This window comes from Balaenoptera borealis (genome assembly GCF_965194805.1).
Source record: "Balaenoptera borealis genome assembly, chromosome: 1".
NCBI classification, from domain to species: domain Eukaryota; kingdom Metazoa; phylum Chordata; class Mammalia; order Artiodactyla; family Balaenopteridae; genus Balaenoptera; species Balaenoptera borealis.
The window spans coordinates 171573162-171588894 of record NC_138860.1 but is presented as its reverse complement, the minus strand read 5'-3'; the positions used below and the strand labels follow the sequence as shown (position 1 = coordinate 171588894).

The window sequence follows — 15733 nt, the reverse complement described above, 5'->3', positions numbered from 1 at the left end:
AACTTATAAAAACTATTAAAAGAGGCCTCTGAATTGATCAGTTACAGGTCTTATTTATGCAGAGAATCTAGAATTATTGGAAGGTAGTTGATTCATTGCATTTGTAATAGCTTTTAGTTAGAGAAGAGCCAGATTCCAAATATATATGTCAATTTTTGTTGTTTAAGTTTGTTGGTATGCCACTGGTAGCTTACTTTGTGTCCTTTTTATGAGTGGGTTCATGGTGTGCTCAGTAAAATGTGGTGTAACAAATACTCTGGTGTACACACTGGGTTAGATTAGGATTTATTTATTTATTTAATAAATTTATTTAATTAATTTATTTTTTGGCTGCATTGGGTCTTCGTTGCTACGCACGGGCCTTCTCTAGTTGCGGTGAGCGGGGGCTACTCTTCGTTGTGGTGCATGGGCTTCTCATTGCGGTGGCTTCTCTTATTGCAGAGCACGGGCTCTAGGTGCACGGGTTAATTCTAGATTATAGTTGACCCTTAATGCAGGGGTTAGGGGTGCTGACCCTCCGTGCAGTTGAAAATCCATGTGTAACTTATAGCTGGCCCTTCATATATGTGGTTCTTCCATGTATGTGGTTCTGCCTCTGAGGATTCAACCAACCTTGGATGGTGTAGTACGGTAGTGTTTACTATTGAAAAAAGTCTGTGTATAAGTGAACCTGTGCAGTTCAAGCCCCTGTTATTCAAGGGTCAACTGTATTATCTAATAATATTATCTATTAATAGGGACAGGAATACATCAATTTCTTTCTGGAAATAGGTGGAAATAATAAGATAAAATAAAATAGAGTATAATATATACTCCTGTAGTTAATTGTGATTTATAAATGAGATCTGCCTGCTCCTTGTGTCTACCATCCTCTATAAAAATCCAGATAAACTTTTTGGTAGGCCCTTTATATGGCTGAATTGTAACACTGGACCCAACATAGACTGAGGTTTAGTTACTTTCTATGTTAATATTCACTCAGACACTTTAATATTATATTTTGATAGCATTAAACCATTATAAAGTTACTGAGTGAACAACTCTGTGATTTAACAACATTAAAGCATGGGATTATTTTGAATGGGTTAAATTTTAGCCTGTGACCCACAACAAGTGTAACAGAAATGTATACTTTTGGTAATTTATGAATATGTAGTACTATGCCAAGGTTCAGTTGTGATTGCTATTTAACTATTAGTTAATGCTTACATAAATTCAGTAACCCTGTTAGAATCATTTTAACACAATGGGATCTTAACAGTATGTCTTTGAGTACATCATCTTATAAAGAAATGCTATTTTAATTTATATGTCAGGCATTTTTTTTTTAAAGAGTTTTTATCTTTAAAAAAATTAAAAAAAATTTTTTTTCGAATTTATTTATTTTATTTATTTATTTTTGGCTGCGCCAGGCCTTCGTCGCTGCACGCGGGCCCTCCCTAGTTGCGGCAAGCGGGGGCCACTCTTCATTGCAGCGAGCGGGAGCTACTCTTTGTTGCGATGTGTGGACCTCTCACCGCCGCGGCCTCTCTTGTTGCGGAGCACAGGCTCTAGGCACGCGGGCCCCAGCAGCTGTGGCGTGCGCGCTCAGCAGTTGCGGCTCGTGGGCTCCAGAGTGCAGGCTCAGTAGTTGTGGCTCACGGGCTTATTTGCTCCATGGCATGTGGGATCTTCCCAGACGAGGGGTCGAACCTGTGTCCCCTACATTGGCAGGCGGACTCCCAACCACTGTGCCACCAGGGAAGCCCAGGCATGTATTTCAATTAACCAGTTTGAAATTCTACATATATTCAAGTGAAAAGTGTTTCACCTTGATAATACACTTGGTACAGATTTTTGAAATTCATTTACCCTGCTGGTTTTGACCATATGGACACAGGCAGACCTGTCAAGAGCTTCAAGGACTTAAGCCCTCAAATTTTACCTGCCAGCCATTTCATCATGCAGTAGGGACACATGGAAGACAGTTTAAAATGAAGGCTCTTTTTTTTATTGCTGCCGCCCACTTGCACTTTCTTGCCCTTTTATCGTTTTTAATGATTCAGAAAATCGACACTGTTGCTAACTTACTACCTGCAGTGTTCTGTGAATCTTGATGGTATTATATAATTATATAAGCCGTTTGCGTGGTGTCATATGATGTTGTATATATGTCCTCCCACACATGTGTCTTTAGAGTAATTTCTTTCCATCTGGTGTTGGAAATGAGCTCTTTGTGCGGTTATTTTTAAATCTTCAAGCTTTCTGGCATCCTCAACACTTGAAATAACACAATTGCTTTTGAAGGCAAGAAAACCCACATAGTATATTTAGTGGGGTTTTTTTTCCAGTGAAAATGTGAATAGTATTTTATTTTAAAAATCATATCCTGTGTTCCAAATAGGCAAAACATGTGCTTTATGTTTAGATTGTTTCCAGATAATTTTGTTAGTAGGAAATAATCAGTCAGTTGTTGCCAAGTAGATAAAGTAAAGGAGAAATAGTTAAGGGAAAGGATGCCAAGAATAAGAGAACTGTTGGAAGAAAGATGTTTCAGAGATATTTTATTCTCTGAAGGTTTATTGGAATCCTCTTCTGAACTCTTGCAGCATTTATTTGTTTCATACCAAATTTGTCAAGTGTTGCTTCATATTGCACATGAAACTGGTGTTTCCCAATGAGGTTGTCAGCTTCTGGAGGGCAGAGGGTCAATATCGTGTCTTTCATTGTCCTCCCCATCCCCCCCAAACACAGATATTGCTTAGTACAGTAGCTAGATACGTAACATAGACATGTAGAATTGTAGTGAGAATGTGAGTTCCAGGATAATTAAGATTAAAACCTGGTTATAATTTTGACTGCTTCTGATTGCCTCTGTGTGTGTGTATCATATTTTCTTGCAAAGTAAGTTGCAGATATCATGACAATCTACTCCTAAAATACTTCAGTATCTCCTAAGAATAAAGAGATTATTCTACGTTAGTCACAATACCATTATCATACATAAGAAAATTAACAATATTTACATAATAACAACGAATATCCAGTCTATATTTTAAAAAGATTGTTGTCATCTACTCAGAAAGATTCATCCAATAATTTCTTTTCTCCAGATGCTATTTTTGTTGACTTCTCTTTGCTAGTTGTATTATCTCTAACATGACTGTTAGTGAACACTGGTTAACAAGAAATGTTTAATAGTTAATGTACTCCCTTTGGTGTTTCATAAGATTGAAAAGACTAGCATTGGGGTGAATGATTGCATAATGATCAGAGCATCATATTTAAATAAATATCTTAAAGAATATATCAGGTTTCCAAAGGGCATCGTGTTTTTGTTTTGTTTTTAGATTTTTATTATGTGTACTGTGGTAGGCAGCCTTTAAGATGGCTCCAGTGAGTCCTGCCTCATGGTTTTCATGCCTTTGTGTAATCCCTTCCCTTTGAGTGTGCCCTGGACCCAGTGACTTCTTTTTTTTTTTTAAATAAATTTATTTATTTATTTATTTTTGGCTGCCTTGGGTCTTCGTTGCCGCGCACAGGCTTTCTCTAGTTGCGGCGAGTGGGGGCTACTCTTCGTTGCGGTGCGTAGTCTTCTCATTGCAATGGCTTCTCTTGTTGCGGAGCACGGGCTCTAGGCTCGTGGGTTTCAGTAGTTGTGGCACGTGGGCTCAGTAGTTGTGGCTCGCGGGCTCTAGAGCGCAGGCTCAGTAGTTGTGGTGCATGGGCTTAGCTGCTCCACGGCATGTGGGATCTTCCCGGACCAGGGATTTGAACCCATGTCCCCTGCATTGGCAGGCGGATTCTTAACCACTGCGCCACCAGGGAGGTCCACCAGTGACTTAACTTCTAATGAATAGAATACAGCACAAGTGGTGGGATGTCGCTTCCAAGATTGGGTTACAAAAGGCTGTGGTTTCTGTCTTGGGCACTCTCATCTTAGGTACTCTCTGGCCCTCTTCCTGTCACTCGTATCACCAGCTGCTATAACCTAGGAACACTCAGGCAGTCTATGGAGAGGCCCATGTGGTGAGAAACCAAGTCTGTTAGTAACTACTATGAAAGTGAGCTTGGAAGCAGGTTCTTCAGGCAGAGTTGAGCTTTGAGAGGAGTGTAAACCTGGTTGACAACTTGACTGCAACTTCATGAGAGACCTTGAGCTAAAGGCACCGAGCTAAGCCATGCTTGAATTCTTGACCCACAGAAACTGAGATAATAAATGTTTGTTGTTTTAAGCCACCAAGTTTTGGAGGTAATTTGTTGTATGACAATAGACAACTAATATACCTACCATTTATTAATTTAATAAATATTTATTGATCATCTACTATTCACCAGGCCCTGTCCTAAGTGCTTTGGGACATAACAGTGAAAAAAGTAGATTAGAAATGTCTGTTCTTGTGGAGTTTACATTTTAGTGGGAGAGGACAAATAATAAAGTATACAAATCAGGGATAAAATATATAAGATTTTAGTGAGGATCAGGGAAAGCAGGATAAGGGGACAAAGAGTGAGGGAAGTGGGGTGGATATTTTCAGTAGAGTGGTCAGAAACAACCTCTCTGGTAAGGTGACTTTTGAGCAGAGTCCTGAATGGTATCTGGAGAAGAGCATTCCAGGCGGAACAACATGTGCAAAGGTTAAGCGTGTTTGGTGTGTTTGAGAAACATTGAGTAAGCCAGCATGGCAGGGTCAAGATGATCTAGGGGGAAATGTTAGGAGTTGAGTTCAGAGAGGTTACAGGTGGGAGGAGCAGTTCATGTGGTGCCTTGTTGGCTATGCTACAGACTTTGCATTTTTTTTCTGAGATGGGAATTCTTTTTTAAAATTAATTAATTAATTAATTTATTTATTTATTTATTTATTTTTGGCTGTGTTGGGTCTTCGTTTCTGTGCGAGGGCCCTCTCTAGTTGCGGCAAGCGGGGGCCACTCTTCATCGCGGTGCGCGGGCCTCTCACTATCGCGGCCTCTCTTGTTGCGGAGCACAGGCTCCAGACGCGCAGGCTCAGTAGTTGTGGCTCACGGGCCTAGTTGCTCCGTGGCATGTGGGATCTTCCCAGACCAGGGCTCGAACCCATGTCCCCTGCACTGGCAGGCAGATTCTCAACCACTGTGCCACCAGGGAAGCCCCAAGAGATGGGAATTCTTGAGAGGATTTTAACAGAGGTGTGGCATGATCATTTAATTAATACATACTAATTGAGTATCCACAATGAGCAGGACCTTGTGTGTATATGTGGTCACAAAAGTGTAGAAGACATGACCCCTGTCCTAAGGAAGTTTAGTGATCTAGTATTAGAAATCACTGGGCATGCACCAAAAACTTAGGAATAGAGGCGCCGTGTTGGAAAGGCACATAGTTATAGGAAGAGCACAGAGTATGACCTGGGTTAAAATTCTGGCTCTTCTACTTGGTTTAACACATTTCAACCACAATTTACTGGGTGGTATTATATACCTGGTAAAATAGTAATGCTACTGTTTATTGATGACTTACTATGAGCCACAGTCTGGGCTGTGTGCTTTGCAGGGATGACATAGGTGTTGAAGAGTGTGAGCTCCAGGGCTAGAACGCCTGGTTTTAAATTCTCGTTATGTCACTCTTTAGTTGGTGGTGACCTTGGGCAAATTACTTCTGTACCTCAAGTTACTCATTGTGTAACATGTGGATGATAAAAAATACTTACCTTTTAAGGTTGTTATGATGAAAAATGAGTTAATATATGCAAGGTATTTAGAACAGTGTCTGGCACCAGATAAATGTTAGCCATTATTTTTACATTTAAGCCTCACCACAACCCTATGAAGTAGGTGTGAGTCATCCCATTTTACATTTTAAGTAGTAGGTTAAAAATTAAGTAACTTGTCCAAAGTTGTACAACTAGCAAGTGAAAATTGGCCTCAAAGCCGAATTCTTTACTGCTGTACCTTTACTTAGTACAACCATGAACATGTTAGGAAGGAGAGAAGCAGGCCTTCTGTCAGAGATAATGATTTCTTAATGATTGTGATCTTGTGAAAGTACTTTTCTATGCCTCAGTTTTCTGTAAAATCAGGATAATACCCACATTACACAGAATACATAATAATAACAAACAAAAACAAACGTTGCAGTGTGCCCGCCATCCACAGATAATTAGCAAATGTCAGTTCCCTTTTACGTATGATAAAATATGACCTCGTGAAAATGGGGCAAATAATCTTTGGTTAAGGAGAAGAATTTTTATATCTTGACCCATACCGTTTTTCTACTTAAATTGGGCATCTATGTTTCTATATTATTATTATATATAAATAAATATAGCTATAGAAATGTATATGGTTTTGTCTGCCTTTGGATTTGATTCAGACTTACACCGTAACATTTTTAAGCCTGAGTGTTAGTATTCTAAAGACCCGTTTCACAGCAGCTCTGGCTTCAGAGCTTCATTTCCGGGTTGGTAGGACACGATCATGTGGTTGATGTCCCGATTGTTGCTTTTATCTTTTTCGGCAGATGTGAAAGTAAACATACAAGGTTGAAAAACAGGAAGGGGTTTGGCTGCTGTTCGTTGGGAGGGTATTTTTGCAGGGGAATTTGTACATAGCCACCTGAAATCTGAAGTGCCTTGACTCTTCCTTTTAGCAGATACAAAAAGATACTATACCTTATTGTCATAGAGCAAATAAAAAAGCAAATGATTTTGCAGTTTAATGAATTTGTGAATTTGCATATATTTCTGTGTTGAAACATGTTGGAGAAGTGAGATAGTGTGTTTCTTTTTTTGTTTGAAACAGAGAACTGATGTGTGACTTCATAGTCACCCCCATTCTGGGTTCTTTTTACCTGGGGAATACTTTTTCAATAAGGAAATGTAGAGCTTTTTGTTATTGTTGGGTATCTGTATCATTACACTTGAACTTCAGAAGCCAGAACTTAAGACAGCATTTTTCTACTTGGCTCTTGTCTTTGTTTCTGAGGAAAGGGATGAACACATATGAAATGTTAGCTATATAGCAGGTACTGCTCTTCGTATATGCTAAGTGCATATATTAAATTTAAATATTTCCATCTTTGACATTCAATCCACAATGAGTTGTTTTTATTGATTTGGAGAAATCCCTTCCTCTCTCCCTTCTCCTTCTCCTTCCCCTTCCCTTTCCTTCCCTCCCTCCCTTTCTTCCTTCCTCCTCCTTCTCTTAAATGATTCTCTCCCATACTTTTGCTGAACAGTTTTCTATTAATAGTATTTGGAGGCAGTGTGATGTAGCAGCGAGTAACGGTATGGATTTTGGAATCAGATAGACCTGGTTTTACAGTAAGGTTGTTTTTGGTAGGAAGAAACTGCTTTCTATCTTTTTTTTTTTTTTTTTTTTAATTTTATTTATTTATGTATTTATTTATGGCTGTGTTGGGTCTTCGTTTCTGTGTGGGGGCTTTCTCTAGTTGCAGCAAGTGGGGGCCACCCTTCATCGCGGTGCGCGGGCCTCTCACTATCGTGGCCTCTCCCATTGTGGAGCACAGGCTCCAGACGCGCAGGCTCAGCAATTGTGGCTCACGGGCTTAGTCGCTCCGCGGCATGTGGGATCTTCCCAGACCAGGGCTCGAACCCGTGTCCCCTGCATTGGCAGGCAGATTCTCAACCACTGCGCCACCAGGGAAGCCCACTGCTTTCTATCTTAATAAATAAAAGCCAGTATCCTCCAGAGTTGGCTTTAGGAGGAGATTCTGCACATGGAGTAGGATAATTGGAACTCCCAGCAAGGACTTTTGTTCCCAAACATTCAGCTTTCCCTGGGGGAATCCCTTGCTGACCTCAGGGAGTGTTGCCTTCCTTTAATTTTCTGTCCCAGAGGTGAGTCTTCTCTTAATACTCCTGTAGTACACAGCTGAGACCAGGCTGGAACATTTAGTACTTTGCTAAAGGCTAGGAGATACAAAAGGGAAATAAGCTGAGAGTTACTAGGATGCTTCTATATAATCTGGCTCACAAGATAAAACTCCTCTTTTATTGGTGGTCTTCTTTTGGGATGGCTCCCCTCTTAATTGCAACACACATGTCTGCCTTCCAGTGGCAGAAGCCATTTCCACTAACGCTTCTACCTGGGAGTGCCTACAGCATGTACAGATTGCCCTAAACCCAAAGGAGAAGGCCAAGAAAAAAAAGAGGTTCTCTGTTTTGCCAGCCTTTGGATATATTTGAGAGAGGAGCCACTTCTTGCTTGTGATCAACACCAGGTCTATACAACCTTTAAGGGAAACCACCGTTACTCATAGAATATCTAATTAGCATTCACAGAAAAAAACAGAGGGGTTTGGGGGTAGAGGTGGGGGGGGCTTCCTTTTAACCATTTACCCCAGATTATATAATCTCTGATTATAACTCAGTAATTTGGCACAAAATAGCTCTCAATAAATATTCCCTCCCCATTTTTTGATTCTTAACCCCATTTATACCTAAGGAGCTATCTTTTAAGTTTGTTGTAATTTTATCTCAGAGTTTTGCTTGAAGAGATCCTAGTCCTTAATCAGGTCCAAAGCTGGGCTGAGGGCAGTGGTGATAAACATCACTTGGTGTGATCAAGATGGAACACCTGGTTCTCTGAGCAGTCTAAGTTTAAATGTTAAAAGAAGTGTCCTTTGTATCACAGACTATTAATTCCAGAAGGGGATATAGAACTTGGCTATTGCTACAAGGTTCCTGGCTTGTTTTAAGATAGAAAAAGTATAATAGAGTCAAAGACCTTTGGAGTCACAGACCTGGTTTAGAATCCTGGCTCTGATACTGTTTAGCTGTATGTATTTGGGCAAGTTACTTATCCTCCTTGTTTCTCAGTTTCTTTATTTGTTAAATTTATGTAACATTTGATATGACATTACTACCTTTTAGAACTGCTGAAAAGACTGGAAATAATATGTAATATGTTTAATGTAGTGCCAGCACACAGTGGACAATTAATGAATAGGAAATAATAATTATTATTATTTTAAATGACATTTCTTTAAAATCCATCTTCTCTGATTTATACGTATTCTGACCTTGGCTTTTTTTTTTTGACAGCTTTATTGAGATATAATTAATTAACAATTTCCTCATTTAAAGTATACAATTCAGTGTTTTCTAGTATGTGCAGGCATTATCTCAATCTAATTTTAGAATATTTTTGTCCCCCCAAAAAGAACCCCCGTACCCATTAGCAGTCAATCCCCATTCCCCACCCTGCAATCCCAGCACTAGGCAACCACTAACTATCAATACTTCGTGTCTCTATAGATTTGCCTGTTCTGGATATTTCATATAAATGGAATCATTCAATATGTGGCCTTTTGTGATTGGCATCTTTCAATTAGCATTTTCAGGGTTTGTCCATGTGGTGGTGTATCAATAGCTCATACCTTTTTATTGCTGAGTAAGATTTCATTATATGGCTATACTACATTTTATTTATCCATTCATCAGCTGATGGACATTTGGGTTGCTTTCACTTTTTGACTATTATGAATAATGCTGCTGTGAACATTCACGTACAAGTTTTTGTGTGAACATATGTTTTCATTTTTCCTGAGTATGTACATAGGATTGGAATTGCCAGGTCATATGGTAACTCTGTGTTAACATTTTGAGGAACTGTCATTGGCTGGTTTTAATCATGTTTTTCCTCTTTGATTGCATGATCTTCTGTTTTCTGTCAGCCATCTTCACTGTTAGTTACCAACAGCTTACTAAATTATTTATTTATTTGGCTGCGTTGGGTCTTTGTTGCTGCGCGTGGGCTTTTCTCTAATTGTGGCGAGTGGGGGCTACTCTTCGTGTGGTGCTCGGACTTCTCATTGCGGTGGCCTCTCTTGTTGCAGAACACTGGCTCCAGGCACGCGGGCTTCCGTAGTTGCAGCACGCGGGCTCAGTAGTTGTGGCTCATGGGCTTCGGAGCGCAGGCTCAGTAGTTGTGGCGCACGGGCCCAGTTGCTCCGCGGCATGTGGGATCTTCCCAGACCAGGGCTCGAACCCGTGTCCCCTGCATTGGCAGGCAGATTCTTAGCCACTGCCCCACCAGGGAAGTCCATGAATTATTATTATTTTTAAAAATTATTTATTTATTTATTTTTGGCTGTGTTGGGTCTTCGTTGCTGTGCGCGGGCTTTCTCTAGTTGCGGCAGGCGGGGGCTACTCTTCCTTGCGGTGCGCGGGCTTCTCATTGTGGTGGCTTCTCTTGTTGTGGAGCACGGGCTCTAGGCACGCGGGCTTCAGTAGTTGTGGCACATGGGCTCAGTAGTTGTGGCTCACGGGCTCTAGAGCACAGGCTCAGTAGCTGTGGTGCACGGGCTTAGTTGCTCCGCGGCATGTGAGATCTTCCCAGACCAGGACTTGAACCCGTGTCCCCTGCATTGGCAGATGGATTCTTAACCACTTTGCCACCAGGGAAGCCCCCATGAATTATTTTTGATTATGTTCTTACTGTTTAGCTGTATCCCATCTTGCTTAAATAATGTCATTGCAAATGAATCTGTTTTTTTATAGATTATACCACCTATCCATGAAATGTTCTTCTCTATTTCATCACCTTTTTTTACCTGTTATCTTTCTCTCTGGCTGAATATAGTTTTACAAATAAAAGTTCTAAATAAAATTCTACTGAAATTTGATCCGTACTTGGTTTACTGTACCTGGTTATGAATAGTACACAAGATCTGTGATAGGAGGAGAGATCTTTTTTTTTTTAAATTTTACTTATTTCATTTACTTTATTTTTGGCCGTGTTGGGTCTTTATTGTTGCGCACGGGCCTTCTCTAGTTGCAGCGAGTGGGGGTTACTCTTCGTTGTGGTGCGCGGGCTTCTCACTGCGGTGGCTTCTCTTGTTGCGGAGCATGGGCTCTAGGTGCGAGGGCTTCAGTAGTTGTGGCATGCGGGCTCAGTAGTTGTGGCTCGTGGGGTCTAGAGCACAGGCTTAGTAGTTGTGGTGCATGGGCTTAGTTGCTCTGCGGCTTGTGGGGTCTTCCCGGACCAGGGCTCTAACCCATGTTCCCTGTATTGGCAGGCGGATTCTTAACCACTGTGCCACCAGGGAAGTCCTGCTAAACTTTAAAATAACCAAATGATTTCTCATTTAGATATCTCTTCTACTTTATTTTAAATTATCTAGAAAAGCAGGTATAACAAGTGATAGGTTATTGATTCTCATCAGAGACAATTTTCTATGTGAAAATTGTGACCAAGATAGACTGGTTTTACTTTAGTGTATAAAAAGTAACCCTTTACACATTGAGAAACTCTTTGCCTTTTTGTCTGTATTTCATCTTCTATTTTTCTAAGATTTTATCTATTTTTAGAAATTCTGTTACTACCTGAAGCAGTTGACTCTAAGATCTACATTTTCCAATCTTGACACCCATACTTCATTTCTGTCTTTTCACTGTCTATGGATAACTCCTTTTGGATATTTTATGTCATCACCTCTTCACCATTTATCTATCCAGTATTTTATTCTTTGCTAGTCACTGTACTAGAAATCAGGATTTCAGAGATGAACAAGGCACAATTCCTACCCTCAAAGAAACTACCCGTAAAAGTGGGAATAGCTCTGTAAGGAGATAGGCACAGGATATTATGGGATTACAGAGAAGGAAAACCAAGGAAGAAAAGAAAATTCTACCAGGGACAAGGGAGTAGCCAAGGGAAAGCCTTCCAAGAAGTGACTCTGAGTAAATTCTTGAAGGACACATGAGAATTAGCCAGTCCAATTGGAAAGGAGTGTGTGTGAAGAGTTTTTCAGATAGAAGGAACTATAAATGCAAAGGCCTAAAAAGGAGAAACAAGTTAGGAGAACTTTGAGTAATTTTCTGCCTTAGAGTACATCATGTGGAGAGAGATGTAGTGAGAAATCAGATCATGAAGAATCATGGATGCCATTATTAAGGGATTTAAACTTTGTTCTGAAGCATATGGTGAGCCATGAGCTGATTATATTATTGAAAGATTATTCTGGTGGCTCTGTGGAGGATGAATGGGAGAGGACTGAAACTGGAGGCAGGAAGAAGAAATAAAAGGCTGCTATGTTAAACCAGAACAAAGATTACTGGGGCCTGAACCTAGACAGTGACAGTGGAAAGGGTAAGATAAGTTAAGAGATATTTAGGAGTTAGGTTAAATTTCATTTGAAGATGCATTGACTGTGTGAAGCAAGGCCGACACCCAGGTTTTTTGTTTGTAGGACAGGGCTTATGATTAGGTTTGCTTGTTATGTAACCTTAGTGTTCTGCACTTCTCTGTAATACTCAGTACCTTTGTAATTTCTTGTTTAATTTCTACCTTCCCTGCTAGACTATAAGACTCTGAAGGCAAGAACCATATCTGTGTTACTGATTTTCAAATACTTAGTGACCAGTTTACTGCCTGCCATACTGTGTGAATGGATGAATGAGGAAGTAAATGGTGCTGCCATTGACCAGTACAGGTTAAATGTACGATGAGGAATATGTTTAAGGGAGGAATGGGTAAGGGAGATATTCGGCAGGCATTTCTAAGGCCAGCCTCATTTTTCCAGTCCTGTCCTTGCTGTTTCATTGTTTTTTTGTTGTTGTTTTTTTATACTAGCAACAGTAATTTTCCCTTCCCCAGACTTGAAACCGTGGTTGAATATTTTTCTTCTTTATATCCTTCACCCATCATATTCTCTTTGTCATCAAGTTCTCTTATGTCTTTCATTTTATTTTATTTTATTTATTTTTTATTTATTTATTTTATATTTGGTTGTGTTGGGTCCTCGTTGCTATGCATGGGCTTTCTTTAGTTGAGGGTTGTGGTGCGCGGACCTCTCATTGTGGTGGCTTCTCTTGTTGCGGAGCACGGGCTCTAGGGCACACGGGCTTCAGTAGTTGCGGCACACGGGCCCAGAAGCTGTGGCTCGTAGGCTCCAGAGCACAGGCTCAGTAGTTGTGGCGCACAGGCTTAGTTGCTCCGCGGCATGTGGGATCTTCCCCGACCAGGGCTCGAACCTGTGTCTCCTGCATTGGCAGGCGGATTCTTAACCACTGCACCACCAGGGAAGCCCATGTCTTTCATTTTAATATGTCTTGGATTTGTCCTTTCATTTGCATTCTTGCTGACAAAGCACTAACTCAGACCAAGGCTAAATTGTGTTAACCTTTTTTTATATGTAAACTTTTATTTTGAAAGTTTTATTTTATTTTATTTTAAATTTTATTTATTTATTTTTTGGCTGCATTGGGTCTTCGTTGCTGCGCGTAGGCTTTCTTTAGTTGCCTCAAGCGGGAGCTACTCTTCGTTGTGGTGCACGGGCTTCTCATTGTGGTGGCTTCTCTTGTTGTGGACCATGGGCTCTAGGCTCATGGGCTTCAGTAGTTGTGGCTCACAGGCTCTAGAGTGCAGGCTCAGTAGTTGTGGTGCACGGGCTTTGTTGCTCCGAAGCATGTGGGATCTTCCTGGACCAAGGATCAAACCTGTGTCCTCTGCACTGGCAGGCGGATTCTTAACCACTGTGCCACCAGGGAAGTTCCTATTTTGGAACAGTTTTAGATTTATAAGATTACTGCGAAGATTGTACAGATTGTTCCTGTATACCCCACACCCAGTTTCCCCTAGTATTAATATCTTATGTTAGTATGGTACGTATGTTAAAATTATTTAACCATATTGATACATTATTATTAAGGTCCATACTTTTTTTTTTTTTTTTAAAAGTCCTTGGTGCCCAGCATGGCGTTCAAGGCCTTTTTTTTTTTTTTATTTTTTTAAATTTTTTTATTATTTTTTAATGCTATTCTTGTCTGCTTACATTCTTTTTATTTATGTATGTATGTATGTATGTATGTATGGCTGTGTTGGGTCTTCGTTTCTGTGCGAGGGCTTTCTCTAGTTGTGGCAAGCGGGGGCCACTCTTCATAGCGGTGCGGGGTCCACTCTTCATCGCGGCGCGCGGGCCTCTCACTATCGCGGCCTCTCGTTGCCAAGCACAGGCTCCAGACGCGCAGGCTCAGTAATTGTGGCTCACGGGCCGAGTTGCTCCGCGGCATGTGGGATCTTCCCAGACCAGAGCTCGAACCCGCGTCCCCTGCATTGGCAGGCAGATTCTCAACCACTGCGCCACCAGGGAAGCCTCATACTTTTTTTTTTTTAAGCAAATTTTTATTTATTTTTTATTTTTGGCCATGCTGAGAGGCTTGTGGGATCTTAGTTCCCTGAACAGGGATTGAACCCGGGCCCTTGGCAGTGAGAGCACAGAGTCCTAACCACTGGACCGCCAGGGAATTCCCAAGTCCATACTTTATACATTCAGATTTCCTCAGTTTTTTCTATGTCCTTCTTTCTGTTCTAGGATCTCATCCAGGATACACATTACCTTTAGGAGCAGTGTCTCCTTAGGCTTCTCTTGGTTGTGGCAGTTTCTCCAGCTTTCCTTATTTTTGATGGTCTTGACTGTTCTGAGGATTACTGGTCAGCTATTTCGTAGAATGTACCTCAAATGGGATTTGTTAGATGTTTTTCCCATGATTTGGATACCAGGGTTTTGGGAGGAAACCACAAAGGTAAAGTGCTATTCTCATTATATCCTGACAAGGGTACATACTATCAATATGATTTATCACTGTTGATATTGACCTCGCTCTTGACTTGAGGTAGTTTGTTGTCTTTCGCCACTGTAAAATTTCTCTTTTTCCCCCTTCCTTTCCATACTGTACTCTTTGAAAGGAAGTCACTATGCACAGCCCTCACTTAAGGAGTGGGGCGTTATGCTCCACTTCCCTGGGGGCAAAGTATCTACCTCAATTATTTGGAATTCTGCACCAGGGATTTATCTGTTCTCCATTTATTTATTCAACCATTTATTTATGGGTATTTATATATATTTTAGATTATAATTCAATGCTACTTTATTTTGTTGTTCAAATTGTTCCAGCTTTGGCCATTGGGAGCTCTTTTAATTGGCCTCTAGGTTCCTTAGACATACCCTCATCAGTGTACGTGTGTGTGTGTGTGTGTGTGTGTGTGTGTGTGTGTGTTTTAACACTTTCTTACTTTCTGGCACTACAGGATGCTCCATGCTTATTTTGTATAATTACTGTCCCAGTCCTGGAATCAGTTATTTCTCTCAGGAACTCTGTTCCTTTTATAGGAGAATGGTATTAGAAACCAAGACCTGTGCATTAACTACCTAGTTGATCTTCTTGCACTTGGTCTTTTTCCTTTCCAGTTCATCCTGCCATATTTATCTTCCTTAAATAGAACTTCCATTGAGTAGGCGATTTATCTCCTTAAGAGTTATTATAGCTCTCTACTGCTGATCTGATCAAACACTATCTTTAGCTTAGCTTTCTTGGCCTCACCTAATTTACTTTTCTCATTTGTTTAAGGGTTTATCTCTCATTTCCTTCTTGTGCTGTTCTGACCTTGGCATGATTTTCCCTTTCTTTTTTCTTTTTTTAAAAATTAATTAATTAATTTATTTATTTTTGGCTGTGTTGGGTCTTCGTTTCTGTGCGAGGGCTTTCTCTAGTTGCGGCAAGAGGGGGCCACTCTTCATCGCGGTGTGCGGACCTTTCACTGTCGCGGCCTCTCTTGTTGCGGGGCACAGGCTCCAGACGCGCAGGCTCAGTAGTTGTGGCTCACGGGCCTAGTTGCTCTGTGGCATGTGGGATCTTCCCAGACCAGGGCTCGAACCCGTGTCCCCTGCATTGGCAGGCAGATTCTCAACCACTGCACCACCAGAGAAGCCCGATTTGCCCTTTCTTCTCTAACATTCCAAGTGTAATTCCCA

At 40.8% G+C, this 15733-nt stretch overlaps 1 protein-coding gene and 1 long non-coding RNA gene across 33 annotated transcripts in view; one reads left to right on the top strand and one right to left on the bottom strand.

Annotated features, from left to right (window-relative positions):
• Nucleotides 1-15733, top strand: part of EPB41 (erythrocyte membrane protein band 4.1) — a 202946-nt gene that overhangs the window by 23157 nt on the left and 164056 nt on the right. The window lies entirely within an intron of this gene.
• Nucleotides 159-14192, bottom strand: LOC309608687. Its single transcript, XR_014233063.1, has 2 exons — nucleotides 14082-14192; nucleotides 159-13637 (listed from the first exon to the last, which is right to left on the bottom strand). It is a non-coding gene; the product is annotated as an uncharacterized lncRNA (long non-coding RNA).